This window comes from Marmota monax, unplaced genomic scaffold (genome assembly GCF_021218885.2).
Source record: "Marmota monax isolate L192 unplaced genomic scaffold, Marmota_monax_Labrador192_F-V1.1 WCK01_AAM20220418_F8-fsc00081, whole genome shotgun sequence".
Lineage (NCBI taxonomy): Eukaryota > Metazoa > Chordata > Mammalia > Rodentia > Sciuridae > Marmota > Marmota monax.
Window position 1 is genome coordinate 3,754,390 of NW_026695234.1, and position 24,990 is coordinate 3,779,379.

A 24,990-nucleotide genomic window follows, 5' to 3' on the forward strand; every position below is an offset into this window, starting at 1 on the left:
AGGGAACCCGTGACTCCCTGAAAGCCTATACCCTCTCTGCCACCCACAGCTGGGGGCTTGGGACCTTGAGACTTAGGCATTAAGGTAAATAGAACCTCGGCTTTATTTCCTGGCTGTGGAAGCCTGTGACATTCAGGTTGTACTCTGTAGAGAGTCACTGTAGAGACCACTGGTGCCACCCCTCCCCCACATGCAGCTGTCCCTTGCAGTCTGACAGATGGCCAGTTTGCATCACATTAATTGGCATTTGTTCCTCTGCTCTCTGTGCACGCCTTGTGCCCTTTTCTCCTGTGCTTGCCCCACTCCTCTGAAGAAGGTGGCTATCTCTTCCCCTTCCCTCTGTCCCCACAGATTTGCCTCTGGGCTCTGGAGACTCACAGAGCATTTTGATCAAACGCCTGGTAACTGGGGCTCAGACGGGGCCTGAGGTCTTGGGACTCCAGGGGACTTGGATCCCCGAGGGAGAGAGTAGGCCATGGGACACCCTGCTCCTATGTCCCCATCGCCATCCTCCCCGACTCTGACTTCCAGTTCACCACCCCACTGCCCACTCCCTACTCAGCTGTTCATTTGCTATGGTGGAAGTTTCCTGAGCCTCACTGACCACCTCAGACAGAAAGAGGCATTTGGGCATTCGGCCTCAGTCTTAGAAAACCTGTGCATGGCCGGGCTGTGATGTGGAGCTTACCTAGAAGTGCCCTTGCTGCTATTCTTGCTCGGTCAAACTCCCTGGAGGAGCTGGCTTCGTAGCGGCCACGTGGCTGCCAGGCCTGGGGCTCACCCCAGCTTGGCAGGTTCCAGAGCTATCCCTGGTTTTCTTTTTTCTTTTCTTTCTTTTTTTTTAATTTTTAAAATTAGTTACACATGATGGTAGAATGGACTTTGACATATCATACATAAATGGGTATAATTTCTCATTTTCCCTGGTATTCTTAAAAAAGGACAAACTCAGTGCCTCATGAGACTGGCTGGGTCTCAGTGCTCAATAGTGCTCTGCTTTTGGCCCCAGGCCAGGGAGTTAGCACAGTACCCCAAAGAGTGCTTAAGCTAACGTAGACAGTACCTACCACACACAGTGCGGGTAATTCCGTGAGCTGCACTTTGTCACGACTGGCGGAGCAGTAGGTTTGGTTATGCAAACACCATGACAAACAGGAGTAGTGCCTTCTTCTACATTGCTGTGATGGCTACGAGCTGCTAGGAGCCAGGAGTGTTTCAGCTCCGGTACAATCTGACGGGACACACAAGCAGTCAGTCACTGGCACTGTGACATGGAGCCAGGCTTTATTTCCATCCTGGGCTCAGGGATAGCTTCAAGTTATGTTTGCTACTGATGAGACCTTGACCTTGCCAGCAATTCTGAGACAGGGCACTTGCTTTGGCACCTGTGCCCCAAACCTGTGCCTGGTGTGGCACAGAGAGAGCCTGCCCTGCCTGTCTGGACTTACCATGACACTGTCCCCAGGTGCCCCCCACCTGTGAATCTCAGCCCCCAGGCTGGGCCCCTGCTAGCACAGGACAGTACAGGGAAGGGGCAAGCCATGAGTTCAAGTCCTCTCTTCCTAGCTGACAGACTATGTGGCAAATATTAATTAACCTCCCTGAGCCTATTTTACCAAATATTGGAATAGATGAAAAGAGACAACAAATAAACATTAAAAAAAAAAAAAGATCAAGAGTAGCTCTTTATTTATTTACTCTGGTAATGGGGATTGAACCCAGGGCACATTACTGAGCTACATCCCCACTCCTTATTTATATTTTGTGATAGGCTGGCTAAGATACCAGGCTAGCCTCAAATTTACAGTCCTCCAGCCTCAGCCTCCCTAGTCACTGGATTACAGGGGTGCACCACAGTGCCCAGCTAGCTCTTACAATAACTGCCTTCCTTGATCCTGGACTGCTTGCTTGTGCCCTCTCATCTCCTGGCTCCATGTCCCCCTCCTCTTGGCTTCCAATCCTTCCCACCTCCACCCCCACCTGGACCTTCTCATTCCAGGCAAAAGGCCCTTGTCCTCTTGAGTGAGCCTCTTTCGACTTTGAGAACAAAAGACCCTCAGGCTTCTCCAAGTGAAAGAGTGTGCACAGGAATTCCTGAGGAATGTCACTGTGGTTATTTACTTTGGTCAGTAAAGAGGGACAATTAACCACCAGCCCATTCATGAAACGCAAGTGCTAATATGTGACATAAAGCAAAAATAACAAACAAGTTTGGGTTGGCAAGACTTGAAAACTAGTGTTTTGGGTTCTGGCGTGCCCAAACTTTGCCTTCTAAGGCAGAAAAAGCGGTGGATGAAGGGAGGCCAGAGCAAGAGGCCAGGGCTATAGGGGTGTATAGGGGGGTCTGCCCAGGCGCAGGCAGAGGGGCCCCCAGTGGAGAATTCAGAATCCACACGGCCTGAGGGTCAGTCTGCTGTTTGTGACTCCAAAGTACTGGAAATTCCAAACATTGTCAGTGATAAAATATTCCTCCCAGGAGTTTTTGGTTGGCCTAAGTCCTAGGGATTGCCACTGTACCCGTTGAGTGTAGTGACAGCTATGGAAGCTTTAGTTTGGCACATTATGACTTTGTTTCTCCTTTTGTGGTCCTAGGAATTGAACATAAGCTAGGCAAGCCCTCTACCACTGAGCTTCACCCCAGCCCTTATCGATTATTATTTATTAGACACGGATGTTAATTCAGAGAATTTCTGGTTAATCAGTCGGCCTCCTACACACCTGGACTCTGAGCCATGGGATTGTTGAATCGAGGCTCTGGTTGTTGGGAATGGGGCTCCTTCAGATAGAATTTGCCTCTACCTCTGGGGTGCTCCAGTCCTGCATTGAAGGAGCAGACTCTCCATCCACAGGGCAGGTAGAGCACATTAAAGAATAACCAGCTGGGCCGGGTTGTAGCTCAGCTGTGCATGCCTAGGACGCTGGCAGCCCTGGGTTCAATCCCCAACACTGAAAACAAAAAAATCAGATATGGAGTTATTTCAATTTTGTCCTTCTATGGGACCACTTGGAATTTTTATCTGTGTTTAAAATTTAAAATGATGAAGCAAAGGAAAGCTATGAAGTAAGGTGGTTTTGTTTTCTAAGTGCAAATTTTAGTTCATATATAAAATATTTTGTTTAATTTAAATATCTTTAAAATAATTATTATTATCCTCATATCTCTAATATCTTTAAAATTAAAATTTATTATTCTTTTTAAAGTATTAACTGTTAATTGTTTGCTGAAAGTTAAAGAATGAATCCCTCCCAAAGAGAAAATGTAATGTCATTGGCACCATTTATCATTTGCCTAAGGTGTGCCATTTGCAAATTCTTAGGTTTTATTAAAATTTACTTATTAAATTACTAGGCAATTATTTATCCCAAATATTATTTTTTAAAATTCTTCCATTGGAATGATCCTATATAGATGAGGTTTAATAACAAGAACTTTTTCACTGTTTGTGTTTTTTTCTGACTGTTATTATTATTTGTTTTATTTCATGATTATAAAGAAAATACCTTTGTTGAATAAAGGAAAGAATTTTTTAAAGTCCTCCACTCAGAGTGTGGAATATACTAGTTGGTCACTGAATATGTCAATGGAATGTACCAATGGAAGGCAACCCCTGCTTCTGGTGTCCTAGCCCTGGGGACAAGGACCCATGGAATGCAGGCTCTGTTCTGATGGACAAGATAGGTTGGAGAACTTTCTCGGGAGTTGAACCTTGCTATGGTGAACGCACCTGCGTGGAAATTGCCTAAGACCCAAAGTTAAGGTACAAGTTTAACTGCAACAATGTTACGATAGACTCTGATGCAAACATGGCTTTACAAAATTAAACTGTATTCTCTCTCCTGCCACAAGGCTGTAGCTCCATGGTATAGGAACCCAGACCCTTTCTGTCTTGTTGCTGTGGCATCCCTGATTTGCCCTGTTCAAGTGGCTCCACCAGAAAGGTCTGTGTTCCAGCCAGAGGCAAGGGTCCAGAGGGAGGGGACGGCATTTACTTTCCCATAAGCCTGGATCTGTAATTTGTTCATCACTTCTGATCCCATCTCATAGGCATAAGTTAGTCATATGGCCACAGCTAGCTGCCAGAGAGGCTTCTAGATGTCCACCTAAAATCCTATTCCCATGCAGAGAAAGAAAAATGAATATTCAGGGTCAGCCAGGGGTTTGTTCCACAGAACCAGGACTTCCTTCCTTTCTTCAACAGTTGGCAGAGGTCCAGTGAAGCATAAGTCCACCTGGTACATCTGTCCTGAGGGAGCTGCTCCAGCTACTAGAATATTCTTTCTGAGGGCCAGAGGAAAGATAAAGGGAAAAATAAATTAGTACAACTTCTTTTGCCCCACCAACTCTCAGAGTGGTGACGTATCCTCTTTATAAACAACTCAGTGTTGCACATTCAATTTTGTGGACTCAAGTGGGTGAATTAAGGAGGCTGGAATAAGGGGGTGCTTCCCAAGTTTGCCCTGAGACCTGCCTCATGGGTCTCAAACACCCTGGGTGCATCTCCTAATCCATCTTGGAGATTCTGATTTGGTGCATTGGGAGGGCACCCTGGAGTCTGGCAGCTTGACAAACTACCCATGTGAGTTTTAATCAGGCAAATTAGCAAAACCCTGTGTTGTTTCCCAGTCTATCCAGGCTGCCAGAGCACGGACACTCATTGCAAAGATATTCTTTTTTTTTTGGTACCAGGGATTGAACTCAGGGACATTCAATCATGGAGCCACATCATCAGCCCTATTTTTTGTATTTTATTTAGAGACGGTCTCACCGAGTTGCTTAGTGCCTCGCTTTTTGCTGAGGCTGGCTTTGAACTTGCGATCCTCCTGTCTCAGCCTCCCAAGCTGCTGGGATAACAGGCGTGCACCACCGCACCCAGCAAGGATATTCTTGATAATTCTCCAGGACTGGAGCTGTGGCATGGGGCACTCCTGGGGCTTGGGCTAAAAGACTGGGTGAGATGGAGGTTCTAAGAGGTGTTGCTCTTTGGATAGAGTTCTCCAAAGCCCCTGAACAGCCAGAGCTGCAGGACCTTCTCACTTCTCCCCTCCCACCAACAGCTTCTTTCTTTTCTGTTCCATTGAGAGTCCGATGCACTCAGCTAATGGCTGGTGAACTCATTGCTTCCTGCACCTGTTCATTTCCCAGGTCTGTGGTCACCCTATGAATTGGATGTCCTTGGGATCGTATTCCCCCCCACATCCAACTAGGCTCTAAACTGGAGCTACGTTGGGGTCCGCCGGGCTCCATCCCCTCAGTCTGTGCTCCTGCCTCAGTCAATAATACCATGTGTACTCTCACCCTGGGAGATGGCGAGACGGAACATGGCATTTGCATGGAGACTGCAAACGAGGTGGAGCCACAGAGGTACCAGTGGGCTTTGGTCCCCATGTCTATGATGTGTGACCTTGCTGAGTGGCGTTTCCCACAGCCCGTGGCCTTCTCTGCCTTACAAGCACATCACTCGAGATGCCCATGGCAGATGTGGAAGAGTTAATCAAATAAAAGGGGTTATCATTCACAGGTCCTTTCACTGCACTTAGGAAGTACACATTATGGAGTCTCCCTAGCTATTGAGGAGGAGATCTGAGGATCAATGGAGGGGAAAGTGAACATGAGGAATTTTCCTGCCAGCCCCGTCAGCACTGCAGCTGTCCATCACCGCACCCCGGGAGAGCTGCTCCTCATCTATAGGCAGGGAACAGGGAAGCCAGGTCGCACGCCAGGGCCCGCCTGGGCCTGCCTGGGCCCTGAGTCTTGCCTTCCCAGCACCCCGTGCCCACTCCGAGGTTGGCAACAAGGGCAACCCCCTCTTCTCTGCAGGCGAGAGGGGGTGACTGGTGCTTCCTAGCCCATTAACATGGTGCACAGAGTGAGGTTAATGGAATCGAGATGGAGCTGGCGGGAGTGGGAGAGCCCTGAGGGGACCACACAGTCCACCTCCTGTCCCTCATCCTGCTCTTTTTCAGCTCTGGGCACCTCTGCCTAGAGAGAGGGAGGTGAGGAGGGGCAGAGGGGCAGAGTGGCAGAGAGGCAAGGGGTCTTCTGCTCAGCACTCTTACCCACGGGATCCCGAGGGAGGGCAGCCATCAGCTCAGATAAGGAAGCCATTAGAAGAGAAAATCTGTTCCTATGCCCCCAGATGGGGTTGCGTGATTGGACTGTGGGTACAGATAGAGTCAGGCTGAAAATATCAGCGAGCAGAGCCTCTGTTTGCTGGCTGAGGGCTGAAAGGGCAGGAGAGAAGGGGAAGCACCACATGGCGTGGGCGTGGTTCCCATCAGCCCGGCTCCTGGGAAGCATCATTCACTCCTAAGTGGAAGGAAATGGCTCTAAGAGATGCAGATGGGGCTGAGGGGCTGAGGTCTGCTAGCACATCAGATACAGATTGCATTGGAGGTAGGAGGTGAGAAAGCCCCACATCTTCAGGGAAGATATGAGGTCAGTGGGTACAAATTTCCCAGACGAAAATGACACATTCCACAAGCCAGTTCTGGGTGGACTTTCACACCCATTGATTTGAAAAACAGCCAAAGCTGCTCAGACTTCTCTTTCTGATGAGGAAAGTGAACTCCCTCCCAGCAGTCCAACTTCCCTCCGTGACTCTTTGGGTAAAGGAGCACGGCTCGAGGTTCTATGTGGTCCAAGCTTGAGAGAGAGAACCTCCCAGAATCCTGCCTTCCTCTCCCTCACCATCCTTCCCTGGTGGGGTGGGCACAGCGCGTGCACGACGTGCAACAATCAGGACAAATCAATCACCATGTATTCTTAGTTCCACTTGAGACATAAAAGACAAATTTATTTCAGAAGCAATTCAGTTGGATGCAAGGAAGGACTTTCCCAAACTGATATGGGACAGGGACAGCTTTTCCTGCAGGAAGGAGCTGCCATATCTTTTGCTCTGACAAGATTTTACAAACAGGATTGCTACTGATACCATCTAAGACAGGTGCCTCTAATATCTCACCCTTCCCTAAGACTCGGCAATTTACGAAGTATCATAAATGCTTTACAAAGCGTCCATTCTCGTTTGTTCCTGTAAAGCATTTGGATTTCACTGACTTCCACAGATGGAGAAAATAGGCTCAGCAGTCACCGGGGAGCTGGGGCACAACTGAGGTCTCTGGGCTCCTATTCTGGGGGTCCATTCATCTGATGCTGCATCTGCCATTGAGAATAGAGGGCTGCCCTAGATGCCTCTAGAAAGTCCTGCCCACCACAGAGGATGGAAAGTCAATGATCTGTCTTGGGCCTCCTCCATACCCTTCAGGTCTTTGGTGGCAGTATCCTCCCAACAAAACCGAAATTAAATCTAGGCTGTGGATGTGGGTCTGGAGCCACAGGGTCCTTATGATATTCTCCTTGGCACAGGGCCATGGGTGTGTGTGTGTTGGGGGTAAAGTGGGGGGAGTGAGTGAGGCACGTAGATGACAGAGGGCCTTGCAGGAATTCTGGCTTCCTGGAGCAGGAGGGACACTTTGCCTTCTTCCTCTCAGTTTCTGAGATTTCTTCCAAGATCCCTTTAATTTCCCAGTAGGCACTAAATGGAGAAGATGGAAAGTGTCTCCTAACTCTTGGTTCATGGAAATATTCCGGTCTTGGGGCTTACAGAGGTATAGAATCTGAAGCTAGTGGTGGTGTAGGTAGGAGTGAGGGATGTGTATGTGTGCCTCTGGGTGTGTGTATGTGTGTGTGTGTGTGTGTGTGGTTTGTGAGTGCACAGCTTCTGTTCCTAATGAAAAAATAAAAATTTGAAAGGGATTTGTTAAATCAAATAAAAGAGTCCTTTGGGATCTCCATCTCTTTCATGCATGAACCTTTTCCCAGTGTGTAAAGGAATCAGGACCACATGGATGAGATTTCACTCAGAAACTGTGCTGGCTTATAAAATCCAGAGAGAAAAATCACCAAGAGGTAGGAGGTGAGAAAGCCCCACATCAAAAAAAAAAGATCATTTTTCCCCCCATCTTTGTGTTCACACGTTCCCAGAATCTTGCTCTGACTTCTCCATCCTCTGGGGTCTTGGAAGGTCTGTAAGCTCAGGGAGAGGAGTAGGAAGAGAAGCCCCCATCAGGAATCTACCTAGCCCAAACCATGGGAGCTCCCGGGGCTAGGCACCTTATTGGTCATAGAGAGTCTGCACGCTCTCCCCGGACACAAAGATTCAGCCTGGGAAGTGGAGGGGAGATGGATGCTTGATCCTCCACGGAGGTTTCTGGGGTGAGGAGGGGGGAGACAGAAGAGCATTTGTCTTCATTTCCATCTTTCCAGGCTGCCTTTTAGGGCTGCTGACCCCTGTGAAGCAGAGGATGATGTTGGTCTGAAAAAAAGTTCCAAAAGAAGCCAAGGTCTCTCTGGGTGACACACTCCTCGTGTGCACTGGGGGAGACTTTGGAGAAACATATTTGGTCTTTGTCCTTGTTCCTGGCAGAGGTCCTAAAATTCTTGGAGTTTCCTAAGTGATAAGATTGTCCTTGTACGCTCATGGCGGGAGCTAGGCCAGGCAGATGGGTGTGTCTGGAGTTGTGGATACTTCCAGGATGTGGCCTCGTGGCCAGAAAAACTGAGCCAGGATTAGAGGCCTAGAAATTTCTACTCCACTCCACCAGCCTCCTTCTGGGGAAGAAAGAAGGGATGGAAACTGAGTTCAGTCACCAGGTGACCGAGGATTGAATCGACCTTGCCTATGTGAGGAAACTTCTATGAAAACTCCACACCAGTGTTGGAACTTCCAGGTTGGGGAGCACACTGATAGGCCAAGAAGCTGAATGTCCTAAAGAGAGCACAGGAGCCCCGAACCCAAGTCCTCCCTTCAAACTCATCCTGTGCATACTTCCATTTCACTGTTCCTGGAGAGTCTTTAGAATGTTTGAGGGAATTACTGAATCTGAGGGGAGTTTGTGAGAATCTCTGATTTATAACCCATTAGTAGACAATACAGGTGGTTCCCAGGACTTGTGACCGGCATCTGAAGTGAGGGCCATTTAGTGGGATTGAGCCCTTGAAGTGGTGGTAGTGTCAGGGTAGGATTGAACCGCAGGATGCTCAGTTGAAGTTGGAGAATTACGGAATTGCTTTAGTGTTAGAAAAGTGACACTACCTAGCCAAAGCCCAGTTCTCCCAGGCTCCATGTGCCCAGACTGACATAAAACAGGGTGATACTTACAGAAGGGAGAGGACTAGTCAGGGTCACTGGAAAGGATCATCAGAGAAAGCCCCTTTGATGTGGTGACCTTGAAGTCAAAGGCTGACTGAAGAAACCAGCCGTATGTACAGGATGAGACGGGTGCAGGGTGACAAGACCCCAGGAGCAAGGACTGTGGGGAGGAATCAAGGTGGGCCCATCTCAGACACAGAGCCAGTGGGCTGGATTCTGTGAGTGAGTGGAGATGGCACAAGACTGTTGGAGAGGGGAAGGTCATGAGGAGGTGAAGGAAGGGCCGTAGTAGGTGCTGGGAGGTGGGGTTGTTATGGGCCAGGCCATACGGGCAATGACCAAACAGACTCCATTTTACCCTGAGACTCCGTATCATGTAAGAATTGCTTCTCCCATGGGAAAGCCCAGCCTCTGTCCCCATTAATAGTTGCCTGGCATAGCAAACTTGGCAACACTAAATAGCAACTGCTGTGGTAAAGCTACCTGATCACTTGTAACAGTTCCTTGCTGGAGTAGCAAGAATGGAGTCAGTATGGCTATACGAACAAGCAGTATGGCTGTAGGGACTCCATGTCAACTGTCCTAGACTCCACCTTAGTTTTTCTGTTACTGCTCCGTGAAGAGACAGCTGCAGAACCCATTTCTGAGAAAGCAAAATGAAAGCTGCTAAATTCAAAAAATATATTGTCTTCTGTACTTTGTACCCCACAAAATGTACTCAACCCAGGATATGGTGGTCTTTGTGACCTATATGACTTTGAAGTAGATTATTGCCCCCACTGATCACCCGCTCAACGGTTGTCTAGCACCTGCTCAGACCCAAGATGAGGTTGACTGAGTTGTTCTGCTAATAGCTGTTTTAGCATTTGTACCTGCTTGCTTGCAGCTATGTCAACCCAGATGTGGTTTTTGCAGTTTTTGCCTTTAAATATCCTAAAATGCTCAAGCTCAGGGCTGTTCCTTGCAGAGTCTGTTATGGGTCCTGTGGGGAGCAGTCAACGGCCAGCTAAATACTCTTCAATTTGGACAAAACTGGGATTTGGTGTGTTTTCTGAGCGACCTACCCCACAACAGGGTAAAGTCACTGCAATTGGTCAGGCATGCAGCTATTGAAGGGTGACCTGGAATTTGTTAGCAAAAATGGGGAAAAGGATTTGGGAGTCACTTGGGAAGTTCCATTGACAGAACTTGCTGAAGGACTGGAGCTGAAGGCCAAGGAAGATGGACATGTCGTGGAGGGCACTGAGAGTTCAGGTCCGTTGGAACACTTGGGAAAATGGAACGACCCCTAATCTAGGGGAATAAACTAGAGGCTCAGAGAAGTTAACTTGCCATAGTCAAAACCCTTGTGGTAAGTTGACTAATGGTCCCCCTACCCAGATGTCTAAGTTCTAAGTACCAGAACCTATAGGTATGTTACGTTACATGGAAAGGAAATGAACATCACAGATGAAATGAAGATTATTAATCAGTAGTGAGACAGGGAGATTATTCTGGATGATCCACACACATCCAATGGTCTTAGAAGGGTTCCTTAGAAGTAAATGGGTGAGTCAGGGGAGTGAGGGACAGAGTCAGAGGAAAGAGTCAAAGATGCTGTACTTCTGGTTTGAAGATGGAGAATGGAGCCATGACCCAAGGAATGCAGGCATCCTCTAGAAGCTGGAAAAGCCAAGAAACTCTCCCCCGGAGCCTCTAGAAGAAACACAGCCCTGCCCACCTGGTGGCTTTAACCCAGCAAGAGCCATTTTAGATAATGATGTAAACAGAACTCAAAGGCAGAAAGTTTGCATTGTTTTAAGCCACTTAATTTGTAGCAATTTATTGAAGTAGCCATAGAAAACTAATAATATATTCCAATACATCATTAAATGCATCATTCAAGAAATATTTATTGAGAGAACCATGCTGACACTGGGAATGGGTGGTGACCAGGTCTCTGCCTTGTAGAATTTAGGGGCTTGTCTTCTTTTCCTGGTAAGACTCCTTGAAAGGCAGGATCAATCTTAGCTTCCTTCTCATCTCCCACACACTTGATGCATGTCTGAGTACAGCCACGGTTCAGTTCCCTCTCACGGGCTGATTGAACTGTGAGCTCCTGCAAAGACCGTGCTGTTTTATAGCTGGGTGACCCTGAGCAAATTACTTCTCAATTTGTGCCCCAGTTTCCTCAGCTGTAAAGTGGGGGTATTAATAGTATCAATATTTTAAAGCTGTGAGAATTAAATGTGTTTATTAACATACATAAAATGTCTTGAGCAGTGCCTGGTTTGATATAAACTCTGAATCAGTGGTGGTGATCCTCTCCTCTTTCTTGCCCTAAGGGCTCTGGACAGCAACTGTGAAACACTGGCTCCCTCCTGGTGATTTTCCCAACATCTGGGGGAAGCACAGTCTGGTCTACAGGATTGCCCTGACAAAGCACCAGACTGGGGGGCTTAAGCTATAGACATTTATTCTTAAGGTTCTGGAGGCTAAAAGGCCAACGCCAAGGTCTGGGTTGTGGTGAGGACCCTTTTTGTGACTTGCAGATGGCCACCTTCTCACTGTGTTCTCAGAAGATGGAGAGAGAGAGGGATAGAGAGATGAGGGGGAGCAGGGGAGGGGCAGAGGAAGGAGGTGGAGCTCTTCTATCTCTTCTTATAGGGATACTAATTCAATCAGATCAGGGCCCCACCCTTATGACCTCAGTTAACCTTACTTGCTTCCTTAAAGCCTCTCCTAATAGAGTCACAGTGGGATTGGGCTTTAATATATGAATTTCAGTACTGACTGAGTACCAGAAATATTATAGGATTATTGACTGTTGATTATATTAATGAGTGTGTGTGTAGAAAAAAAGACTATAAGCAATATGCCCATGATGTAATGTGAACTGCAGCACTTAGATAAACTGCAGAACTTAGATAAACTTAAAATACTGATGTAAAAGTCTACACTGGGGCATACACCCCAGGGCCCACACCCCAGGGCCCACCCAGTTATCAACTGCAAGCACAACTGGGACTTAAACACTAAGAACTAAATGTGGGAATTAAATGTGGGGGCTGGCAGGGCTAACAGGACCCGGACAGAAAGACCGAGATCTCTACCACTATTGTCCCCGCTGCACCAGACACCTCTAGCTCAGATTGAGTTCCAGCAACCAGACTTAAGACACGTCACGGTGAGTGTCTGGGACCCTTGGGTGTAGAGTCAGTAAGGACTTAGCATCAGGATGTGTGTCTGAAGTGTGATGAGAATTAATAAAATAGATTTGATTGAGTCTGAGTGTGCCTCAGACTGAGTCTGTAGAAACCGCTCGTGACAGGTAGGGGATACCAAAATTTGGCCCATTGCCTGCAGGGAGCTGATGTAATGGGACTTGAATCCAACTGGGCCCATCCTGTTCTGCAGGGCCAGTGGAGGGTGGGCTGGTTCACTCCATGTGACAAAGAGTCTCTGTCTTCCAGGGGAAAACAGATAGGGCCCCAGCCCAGCTTCCAGGTATCCAGGCTCCTACTGCCCCTGAGCCCCCTGCCCACTCACAGTCCCATCTTCTGACTCAGGGCAGAAGAGGCTTGGTGACCTCCCTTTCCCCAGAGGCTCCATCCCTGCTTCTCAAGTCCTATTCTAAGGGGAACCCTGAAGCCTAGACAGTCAGACAGCTTGCCCAGGCACATATAGCATATCGCGGCTGTTTCTGGGGACAGAATTCATATCTCCTTTTGAAGCCAGAATTAGGCAGATAGGCAAGGGTCAGATCCAGAGAATGGAGGACTTGCAATGTTAATTCCTTCAGAGCCCTTTCTCCACTCTATCAAGATAACTTGCCCCTGCTCCAACCTGTTGCTAAAGTAACCTATCCTAGGAATTGCCCCTCCTTACAGAAGTTATAAAGTTGTTAACTAATGTGTCCTGGACTGCTCCATCTGCTTCTCACCTTTCGGCCATCCCATGGAGCATCTCCTGGGCCTAGTCACTTATGCAGGAAGGAGAGAGAGAAGGGGAAGAGAGCAGGAGAACAAAGGAAGCCTAGGACATATAAAAAAGGCAGACCGCCTTGCTTCTCAGGATACCAGGACACCAGCTATGGCCCCCTTCTCCCTCCTGGGAGAAGTCTATGTTACCCCTTTTTAAATAAACCTGCTTTATGTGCTTGTCTTGGCGTGCTTCTCTAATGTTGTATTTCAATATGTGAGGGAGCAGGACTCGTCACTGGTAACCGGCGGTATTACTTTTTCCTGGAAAAGTGTGAAAGCCATAGGCCAGGCTGATTTTCCCCTCTCTAGGAGACCATGAGGTGTCAGGGGCCCCCAGCTCCCCTCCCAGATGCTTTGTCATCCAAAGGACCTGGCGCCTGGCTCCTTTGACCTTTGCAAGCGCCTCCAGAAATGTTCAATACCTGAAAAAAGAATGGATTGGACCCAAGAGGCAAAAAGTGAACTGCAAAATCAAAATTAATAAGTGTTTGATTACATGTCTACAAAACATGTCAACTAGTCAACTGCCACTTAACTCCTGGTTGTATCCAAATTAGAATTAATGTGGAGTGTGTATGCAGGCTTAAGAAGATTGATATATTGTGGGGCCTTCAAATTTCAGACTGAATAGTGCATGGAGGTTATAAAGTGACCCTGTCTGTCCTCATCTCTGAATCAGAAAGCTTAAGGGGACAGGAAAGACAAGAGGGAGGCCCAGGGAGGGGCCCAGCTCTACTCCTAAGGTGGGGCTCCTGGATCACCCCTCCATTAAAATTTAAATAATACCCCAGGACAAGCCTTCCAGGACAACAAAGCTATGGCTAAGTTAAAATGATAACCCATCTGAACATGACTGGAGGTTGATTTGGGGCCGGGTTCCCACCTGAATTCCTTGGACCCCCACCTTTCCTGGGCTTAGTCTATCTGTGGATAACTGGAGGTACCACTGGAGAAGTAAATAGTTCCCGTTTACTCATCAACATTCAACAAACATTTTTGCCATGCTTTATGCTAAATGCAGGGGTACAAAGAGAATAATACAGACCCCCTTCTCTCAGGAAGCTTGGTGTCTCATGGACAATAATTACCTGTATTTGTGCCGTAACCTTTTCTCATTTGATTCTCACAAAAATCCTGGAAGCAGTCAGTTTGGTTTTGGCTCTTTTTTCAGTCGAGAAAATGGACTCGGAGAAGACATTCAAGGTGTCTAAGGTGGCAGATACAGAGCCTGGACTGAATGCTGGGCTCCTGTCTCCACCTGCCTGTCTCTCCCTAGTGCCAGGCGGCCTCTCAGTGATGACCTATGAAGGTGGCTGGGCAGCAAGGAAAAGGGTCTAGCTGGGCTGCTGACTACTGGCTTTGGTATGTGCTCTTGGGCTCTGCTGGGCGTCCCTGTGTCCAGGGGGGCAGGGGAGGCTGTTGACTGGTGACTGCTCCATGAGTTCTTCTGTAAACTTCCTAAGTGATCTGGAGCTAATTAGCTATTTATTTCAGCCAAGTCATTACGTTCTCTTTGAACCTTGCTTCCTTTTCCCTGAGTAAAACTGCTCTGGAATCTCTCTGCCTGCTGCAGGCCGAGCGTGCTCCTGGGCTGCATTTGGAACCCACTTTTGTGCTTATCCCCGTGGCCACCACCCCTCCCTCTGCCATCCTCCCTTCTCAGCGACTGCTGCTTTTAGTGGGGGATGGATGGCAATAGCCCACAGCTCTGTCCCAGAAGCACAGGTCCTGCTGTCCTGTCTTCCAAGGTGCTAAATCACCCCTGGTCCCTGCCCCCAGGCCCACTGCAGCTGCTGCTATCTCTGGCATCAAAGCGTCCCCTAGTCATCAGGGCTCTGGGCTCTGCAACAAATCCTTTGTCTCCCGCTTCAATCCCTCCAGAGCTGCTGTTCAATCATCCCCTGGCACCGGGCTTAGCTCTGCTCTAGCCCTCCCTGTTGGCTCTGTCACCCTGATCTCCCTGTCCTGATCCTGCCATCTGCTCCAGTAGCCCCCTCCATGCCCCAAGTCACCTCAGATGAAAACCTACTTCTTCCCGCTGTCGCTATACTTGCTCTCTGTCCCCATCCACCCACCATCATAGCACATTGTACCACCCACTGTGCTTGGCCACTTTCAGACTTTGGAAGAGGCAGAAGTAGTGGGAAGGTGGGGGGGGGGGGTAGGAGGGGAAGCCTCCTCCTTTCGGCCTCCACAATCGCTGGCCAAGGTGGGATGACTTCACCAAAGCCAGATGGGAAAACCCAGAAATCTCTGACCACCATAGCCTATGGCTCTTCTCAACACTTCTTCAGCTCCAAATAGTCAAAAACCCCCAAATGCAGTTTCACCAAAAGACACCTCTCTCTCTAGCTTAGGGCTATGCTATTGGGCCTTGGGAAAAACTCTGCAATTTGAAGGACACCAGCCATCAGCAGTTCTTCAACATGGCGGCTGGGGCCCACAGGCTGATTCCCTGGAATCCAATCGCCCCAGCAATGGGAAGGCATCCCATAGGTGCAGAAGATGGGGGCCTGGAGAGTACGGAGGGCCAAGATGTTTGTCACTGTTGCTCTCCAAGCTGTGTCTGCCTGGGGCCTGATGGCCGTTGTGACCTCCTTGCTCTATCTCAAGAGAAGCGACTTTTCTAGAGCATAGGTGGGCAGGTGCTGTGTAGGAAGAGAGCTGGCTATGCAATGCTGCTTTTTGGCAGAAATGGCAAGAGGACTGTAGAAGTGGTACCAACTGCAAATCCAGCCTATTGTCTTGGGGATCTGGGGCACTGTCAGGACATGGAGCACAGAAATAGAGAAATTATCCCCTCGACACTAACCCACACAGCATCTGTGTGGCTAGCTCTTGTATGTGGCAGTGTTTCTAAGACATTTGATGGGCAAGGCTTTACCCTAGAAGCTGTCAATCTCAGAGTTAGGATCAGGTCCAACATCTGCCCTTCTTCAGCAGCCTGAGTACAGCTATCTGTTCATGAGTGTCCTAAACCCTTCCTAACTCATTTATATTTTCTGACCATGACACCTCTTAGGGAAACCAGCTTTCTGAATTTATGACCAGCTACAATGATTGACCCTGGAAGCTTCTGATGCTCTCAAAAGGAATCCCTGGTATTAGTGTTTTGGGATTTGGTGAACTATTCTCCATTCTAACTGTTCCAATCCCCATTATATTATATAATTTACTTCAAAGATAAATGTTTCAAAGAGCATACTGCATTTGAGGTAACTTTAAAATATGATCTCATAGTTGGGTGCAGTGGTGCAAGCCTCTAATCCCAGCTAGTGGGAGGCTGAGGCAGGAAGATCTCCAGTTCAAGGCTGGCCTGGGCCACTTAGTGAGACACTATTTCAAAATGCAAAGGTAGCTCAGTGGTAGAGCATCTCTGGGTTCAATCCCTAGTATTGGGGGGAAAAGTCCCATTTTTTCCTCATGTCCTTGTGAGGCAGCAATTATAACTCTCACTTAAAAGATGAGGAACCAATGCAGAGAAGTTGATCTGTCCATTCAATAAGCATAGGGCAAAGACAGCATTGGAGCCCAGGTGTCAAGATGTGCTCAGTGCTTCTTCCAGGATAATCCGGTTACTTCCCAGTCTATGGGAGGGCTAATACAAATTAAAAATAAGAGACTGAATTCAACCTGTTGAAAATATGGGAAGAGACTGCTTCCCTTCTCTTTTTCTCTTTCATAATTTCTTTCTCTGTCCTTTCTAAATGTTTGCCAGTTTTCATCATGGCCAAAAAAAGCCTCGTGCCAGTCTTGCAACTCATGAATGTTTTGGGGATCTGGGAATAGGAAGAGGGACAGTGCTCCCATCTCCCAGCTCTTGAGGGAGGCAAAGAGCCTAACTGGTGGGCGGCCGGCTCCAATGTGCAAAAACTACCACCTGTCAGAAGAGGAGAAGTTTGTTTTTCCTCTGGATTAAGTAAAAACGCTGACACAGATTACAGGAAAAGTAATCAGCTCACTTACAGATGAAGTTAGAATGGACCATGTGTTGCCAATGACGCAATGAGTCCTCTTACTTGAGGACTAGGTATTGTTTGTCTTGAGAACATGTGTAGTGGGTTGACTTCTACCACAGGTTTCCAGTCTTCCCAACTTGTCCTCAACCCACCTCCTCCCTCCAAGGCCCCAACTGCCATTTACCTCCATTCCTCAGTCTTTTGGGGATGGGGCCTCTGTTCTGAATTAAGCTTGGGTAACCCTGGGGCGGTGCCAAGGATTGAGCCCAGGCCTCATGCATGTTAGGTGAGTCCTCTGTCACTGAACTACACTCTCAACCCATGGGGAGATCAACTTTTAGTGTAGATTTCAGCAGAATAGCATGAGCCTACAGAGTTCCCCACTAATGCTGGTCTCTCTTCAAGGTTTAGGAAATGAAGACACAACTTTGTAATGTGGGGACCTACAGCTGACTCCTGGCTCTCCTTCCAGCCACCCAACAGTCCACTCAAAGCATTCCTGTAACATGCTTTTGCTGGCCAGTCTGGGATGCTTTGTCTTCCTCTGCCCCCTAGGGAGGCAAGGGCTGGTTCCAAATCCCCTTCCTCCAGGAAGCCATTCATTGCAAGCATTCACATAGGGCCCCTAACCAAAGCCCCATTCTTTTCCTGTTTTGTTGGGTAGTGCCTCCCTGCCAGGTCTGTGGCATGTCCTTTGCAATTGACAAGTTCTTTTAGAACTTGATCCATCTCTGTTTACCTTGTATGCCAACCTGCACCAAGCCCAGGGCCAAACCTGGCCACTTAAATTAATTTTCAGACAGGTCCATCCTCAGTATCAAGGAGAGTCTTGCGCTGCTCAGCCAGGGTTTCCCAAAGAAGAGGAGCTGGAGGCTTGCAGCTCTTCCTCTTCTGCTGTTTGGGGGTCACCGACCCTTTCTCAGCGAATCAGTGGGTGGAAATGTAGCCATCCCGACTAGGCCACCCGGCGCAGAAGGCCTTCGTGCTCCTCTTCTCTCCCATGAGTAATAAACAGAGTCGTTACCAGGTACCTCTTGCAGCCTCCAGTACTGGCAGGTTATTTATATGCAAATTTGCCTGTCGGTGGCTGTGGAGGCTCATAAACATGATAACAGCAGCTTCTGTAGGGGCCGGGGACGTGATGGAGGGTGGGAGAGGCCCTCTAGCTTCTGCAGTAGAAGTTAATATGGGATTAGCCACAACCAATTAGATGGTATCAAACCCAAAGGGATCCAGTGGCTTAGCTAAACTGAAGATCGGGCTGAGAGAGGGGGGCGCAGCTGTGAGGAGGACCTAGGGCACTGGCAGAGCCCGCCCCTAGGAAGTCAAGCCCAGGGCAATCCCCAGTCAACACCCTTGGAAATCCGCCAAAGTGGGGATCCTGGGTTCAGTGATAGGGGCTTGCCCAGCACGCATGAGGCCCTGAGCTTCGCCCCAACACTAAAAGAAATAAAAAACTAAACAATCCACCAGGGTAGGGAGGACATTGCCCGGACCCTTTAGATACTGGTGGGGGGCATCTTGGAGGTGTACAGGAATTCTGCTCAACTGGAGAACCGAGTTGTCTGCTTTCATGCCCAGGTGTCTCCACACACACTGGCCTTTTGGCCAGCATGGCCTTCTGCCCAGTTCTCTGCCTGGTCCCTTCCCTGGAAAGCCTTGCTGGGCCTCTCCCCTTTCTGAGGTCCCACAGGACTTTGTAGGATCCTCCAGTATGTCCATTACTGGTGTCTGTCTTCTGCCTAGCCTGCAAGGGCTACATTTTTCTTTGACTCCCTTGTAAATGTGCAGCGTTTGGTGCAAAGTAGAAAACCAATAAATGCTTTTTGAGAGGATGGAAGGGGAACACAAAAAGGAAGCACAAAGATATTTAGTCCTGACTTGATTGCATTTGTTGTCTTGGGCAAGTTATTTCATGCCGTGGGACTCAGTTTCCTCATCTGTAAAAGGTGATAACACTCCCTCCTCAGACTACCCCACCTACTGCAATTGTAAAGCCTGGTCGGTAGCAGTGTGATCTATTAAGTTAGTTACATTCTCCTGCCATTGAAAGCAGCTAAGGCCTGGGCACACCAGGACATAAATTGCTTAAGTAACAAAGTGTCTTCAGGTTGTTTTTCAGGAAATATCTCCAGATCCACTCAACCAGCTTGAAACTGACTTTTCGAGAATGGACATGCACAAAAGATACCAATTAGTCTGGTCAATAACCTTTTGATGTCACAAGCTCAAAATTCCTCTTGCAGAACAACGCGGGACATGAAGAGGCATGGCCATCTATGCTTGAAAAAAGGTCCCTTAAGCTTCCCTTTCTCTCCATCTAACCGACAGGCAGCCTCTTCTCTCTCCCTTTCTATAAATTCCCCCACTGCCAACTGGTCAGAGAAGAAGATTTGAGCTTTGCTTCTGTCCTTTTTGCTAGTCAACCTTGCAATAAAGCTTTTTATTTCCACAAAAAATAGTGTAGTATTGACTTCCATGTGAGTTGGACTGTGAGTCCTTGTTGAGTATATCCACGGACCGCTTCCCTTCTGACCCTTCTAGGACGTCAGGCTATGCGTCAGATATGCTCCTGTCCCTCAGAGGTGTCTACCCCTGGGGAAGGTAATGAGAAAGTATGAACTCCGCAATGAGGAAGTGTCACCGGAAGAGAGCTGTCTCTGAAGAAGAATCCAAGGAGTTCACAGAGACAAGGTGGAACTTGACTCTTGACCAGTGGGGCTCTTGGCATATGACAGAAAACAATTTTAGCACGCGCCAGTCAAAGACATAGACAGGCTTATTTAGGAAAGTAGATACATATTCAAGAGCGAATAGATACATATTCAATCTCAAGAAAGACACTCCTTTGGGGGCAAAGTACACATATTCAAGGGAGAATGTGAGCCATCTCCGGAGGTACAGAGCCACAGGTTGGTGTGCGCTGTTATTATTTATAGAGAGGATAGGAGCTGAACTGGGGATGGAGCCAAGGCAGTTACACAATTTCCTGCTAAGTTCACATGGCCCTTAAGTTACTTCTGCAGACAAGAGCTTAGGTCCAGGGCCAGGGCTGCTTTGCTCAACGGTTCATGGGTTCATGGGGTGCTTTCTGCATCTCAGTGGTTCATAGGTCGTTCCTGCATTTCATTGTTTCCTGGGTGCTTCCTTTGAGACTCAGTATCTCTCCCCCTTATTCCCAAATTCCCATCTCAGATGGAGGAGGCTGGGCATACTAGAAAGTAGGGAAGGAGCAGAGAATAGCTTAAAGAATGGGGAAAAGGGACAGAGGCTTCTGAAAGCACCTTTGTTATTGTCAGGGCATTCCCAAGAGGCATTGGGAGTTGAAGAGAGAGAGCTATGAGCAAGGAATCTGGTGGATTGAAGGACCCCGGTCAACAGGTAGGAACCAGCGCCCGCTCTGCCCTTGGCCTTGCGGGGCAGACAAAGGTGATGCTGCCCTCAACTGACTTACAGCCAGGTTCCCACACTCTCTCCGGGAATCCTCCCCTGATGATGCTGGGGTCTGGCTGCCGATGTGCTGTGAGAGTGCATTCTGCTTTGTGGCCCTTGAGTGAGTCTTTACAGGCTCAGAAGGAGCAGGCTGGAAGGAACAGGAGGTCCCAAACGCTGGCAAGGAAATTGTCATACCTACTTGGCTAATGGCTCCCAGCACATGAGTCCATTTGAAAACTCAGATTCTCTACTCCCTCCTCTCCTTCCCTCATAGCTAACCAGTCCTGAGATAGCCTCTCCTGAAGCCTTGTGTTTATACATCTTATAAACTCTGAGTGCTGTTATTCCCCTCCTTAATTCCTAGCCCTATCTGGACCTAGGCCTTCTAAAACAAAGAGGGAAAAAATCCTGGCTTTTTTTTTTAACCTCAGAACACATGAAAGTACTGCCAGCTCCCCCCTGTAGTCAGGGAAAGCTCAGTCTTCAGAGATAGAAGGGCTCAGCTCCCCTCCTGGGGTAGGGGGGGGAGGAGGAGGGGTGGGAATACCTTGCATTCTTTACCAGGAAGCTACAGTGGAGAAAGCAAGACACAGCTAGTCTCTCTCTCATAGCTATTCTGCCACATGACGCTCTTAAACCCCCCTGCTACAATTCTAAAACAAATCGGATCATGTCTCTTCTCTACTTAAAATCTTTCAATGGCTCCTTGTTGCCCTCTGGTTAAAACACAAGCTCCCTACCACACAAGACTGGATCTGACTGGGATTCACCCAGGGGCTTTGGAAGTGCTGATCCTCTCCCTCCCTCCCTCCCTCCCTCCCTCCTTGTGTTGTAGCCAACTGAATTTAATTTGGGGTGTGAGGTGTGAACCCCATGGCATAGAATGCTTCCTGTCACTTGGTTGATTGGACAAGCTGTTTCTTTAGCTGGAAGCACCTTCCACTCGTGGCTTTAACTCTTCCTCCTCCATCAAGATTTGGAGGGTGCATCTGGAGCATAATAAGTGTTAAGCAAATTCCACTCTCTGAGCTGCCCAAGCAATCTAGGATTGGCCCTACAGATGTGTTCAGGGCACCATATAACTACATTATCCTTGAGGTTTTTAGTATTATTTTGCCTGCACCACAGAACTTGCTCATCAATTTTTATGAGATTCATAGTTTCCTATTTCATCTTTAAAATAATTTGATGGTGGAAGTGTCAATTTAGAGGCAGCCAGGGCAGTAAGAAGCCTTTGTTGCCAGTGAGGAGGTAGGTAGTTCTCCCCATTAGTGTCTCCAAGGACAACTACTGCCTCAGGCCAGCATGTTGGAGAAGGTCTCCCCAATTCCCAGGACCACACTGAGGTTCCCCACCCTGGATAGTATTGGGCCTGGCTCCAGACATAACTCAGAGGGAGCTGTTAGAACAGCAGTCCTGTCTCCTGGTGCCCAGGCTCATCCAGACCCCAAGAATGGATGTTCAAGAAGTAGGACTAGTGAGCACTTTCCCAAATTCTGTCATTCTTGTCCTGCAGCCCAACTTCCACCCAACCGATGAGGGGCCTGAAGCAGCAGCAGGGAGCATCCCCAGGGAGGGTTCTGGCCTCCTGCTCCAGTGCAGTCAGTAAGCCAAGTGGACCAGAATCCATGGGAGAGGCCCAGGAGGAACAAACAGTCGCGGTCCTTCCTTAGGGACAGACACTGCTGTGGTTAAGAACAGCATCCTTCTTCCTCACATGTTTCCAGAGATCAACTCTTTCCTTTGGCTCAATTCCTGATCATCTTAATCAATGGGAAGTAGGCCAGAGAGGAAGGCCGTGCCCATGGCTGAGGATGATTCTGGCAAGTGTGACCTCTGTCCTCACTCCTGGAGTTGTGTGTGGGGTTGCCTTGGAGATGAGCCACAGGGTGGCCCCAATATGCCCTATTTTCTGGCCAGCTGACAGCTCTTGCTGCTGGCACTCCAGGGAGCTTGTCACTGTGCAGAAAGAGGTTGCTCCATTTGTCCTCAGTGACAACCCCATTGTCCTGGTACCCCGGTAAAGTCAGCTTGGCTGGTCATGGCTCTGGAACAGCATGGAGTGGCAATCATGTGGTCGGCACTGCCAGGGAGTGAGTGGGAGCTCTGAACTTGAGTTTGTGTAGCGGAGGCGTGGGCGTTGCTGCAGGTGGGCAAGCCGTGGGGATGGGCACTTCAGCAGCCTCTCCAGGAAGCGTTTCTGGGAAGCACATGATGCTTGTCACCCATCAGGACCTCATCCAACAGTGCTCTCTGCATGGCACCCCTGCTCTCTCAGCTCCCAGCGTTCACAGCCTTGGAGTCCGTTTTCCCTTCCTTCTCCATAAGTCTCCAGATCAGGTTGGCCACTAGGTCATTTTCATTTCTCCTCAGCCAAATCTTTCAATTGAAGCTGTTTGAACTCTGGGCATCCTCGCTGGCCTCGGGTTTCAGACTCTGTTTCCTGGAATTCACAGAAATGCTCTCACTGAGGCTCAAAAACCTTCAATGGGTGCCTCCTTCCTGGTCATAGAATTGAATGTACTATTAATTTTTTTCTTACCTCTTCACCCTAGTTTTCTTCTCTTGTCAACCCTGGGTACCAATTACCTCATACTGGTAAATTAAAAGCTCCCTTTTAGTCCCCATCCCACGTGACTTTTCCTGAAACTCTGCCCCAGATTTCCAGATATTTCATTTATTGGATAGCTCCTACTCAGTTTCTCAGACCACTCTTTTTCTTTCCTTTTCTTTTCCAGCACTGGGGATCCAACTCAAGGCCTTGTACTTGCTAGGCAAATACTCTATCACTGAGCTATATCCCCAGCCCTTTTTGTTTTATTTCAAGACAGAGTTTGTTGAGTTGTCTAGGCTGGCCTTGAACTTGTAGATTCTTATGCCTCAGCCTTCTGAGTAGCTGGGATAATAAGTGTGCACCACTGTGTGGCTCCCTGCTTCTTTTCTTGCAGCTCAATTCTTAAATATTGTTATGTTTGGATATGAGCTGTCTCCCAAAAGTTCCTGTGTTAATGCAGAAATATTCAGAGGTGAAATGATGGGATTATGAGAGCTGTTACTTCATCAATCCATCCTAGATTAGATGGACTGACTGGGAGGTAACTGCAGGCAGGTAGGCATGGCTAGAGGTGAGTCACTGGGGTTGTGTCCTGGAATAATGACTACATTGCCCTGCCTCCCTTTGAGCTAGATGGACCTTTCTGACCAATCTAGTATGCAGAGATGATGTCTGCATTTCTTGGAGTTATTTCCCTGCAGGGAAAGAGCTGGTCCTTCCCTTGCCCTTTCTTCTGGCTGGAATCTTCCCTGAGACACGCCACCACCACCACCCCACTTCCTGATTGCCATGAGCAGAGCAGTGGTCTTCTGCCACACCTTTCCACCTTTCCACCATGTTGTTCTGCCTCTCCTTGGGCCCAGAGCAATGGAGTTCAAGGACTGAGCCTCTGAAACTATGATCCAAAATAGATTTTTCTTCCTCTAAGTTGTTGTCAAGTATTTTGATCACAGTGACAAAAACCTAATTAATACCAGTATCAATGTCCTCCAAATTCTGATCCTTGGAGCTTTCTTCTCCCTTATGTGCCTTCTCCTTGGGTGGTCTTACTCAGCTCCAGAGCCTCCATCACTACCTATCTGATAAATCTATATCTTTAATCTAGGCAGTGGTCTCTAAGGGGGCATGTGCCCAATGATCTTTTGAGGTACAAGAAGACAGAATTATGTTTGTTTTAATCTAAAAAGTAAAAAAAAAATAAGTTTTATAACTAGTTAATATACATATTGACATGCCTGTTAATTATAAACAAATACATTTATAGTCAAGGGTATGTTTTTTAAAAATACTTTACTGACAGGAATGTGTGGTGGGGACTCCTAGCTGTCTTGGAATATTCATTCTCCCTTCTTTCATAATAATAGAAATAAATTGTGCTCCTGGCTGCTTGGAATAATGACTATATTGAGCTAGATGGACCTTTCTGACCAATTTCTAGGATGCAGAGGTGATGTCTGCATTTCTTGGGGTTATTTCCCTGAAGGGAAAGAGCTGGTCCTTCCCTTGCCTTTTCTTCTGGCTGGAATGCAGGCAGTAGCAAGACATCTTGGACTATGCACATGCAAAAGACAGGAACCTGGCCCCTTGGCCCCTTAGGAAACCACACAGGCTCTACACATATGAGAACAAAACCTTATCTTGTTAAGCCACTATGACTTTGGGGTTTGGGAACAACGACTGAATCTGTATCCTATCAAATATAAGATGTATGGAGTAACTTGGTCTAGATTTCTCTTCTGAGCTTACAACCCATACACGACGCACCAGGCATCTAGAAATCTCCACCCATGGCATCGGAAGTACAAGATGTCTGAAGCAGAGCCTATTTTATCCTCCCTCCTACCACAATCTGCTCCTCCCTTATCCCTGCAGGGGCTCACTGCACCATTTTCAGTAGGCACGGTTCCCTGATAATTCCCACATAGATG

General features: G+C 48.0%; 1 long non-coding RNA gene across 1 annotated transcript; it reads left to right on the forward strand.

Moving 5' to 3' along the window:
* Positions 1-12,202: 12,202 nt before the first annotated feature.
* Positions 12,203-19,517, forward strand: LOC124088805 (uncharacterized). The gene is made up of 3 exons (XR_006850477.2): positions 12,203-12,318; positions 14,286-14,476; positions 19,184-19,517. It is a non-coding gene; the product is annotated as an uncharacterized LOC124088805 (long non-coding RNA).
* The last annotated feature ends 5,473 nt before the right edge of the window (positions 19,518-24,990 follow it).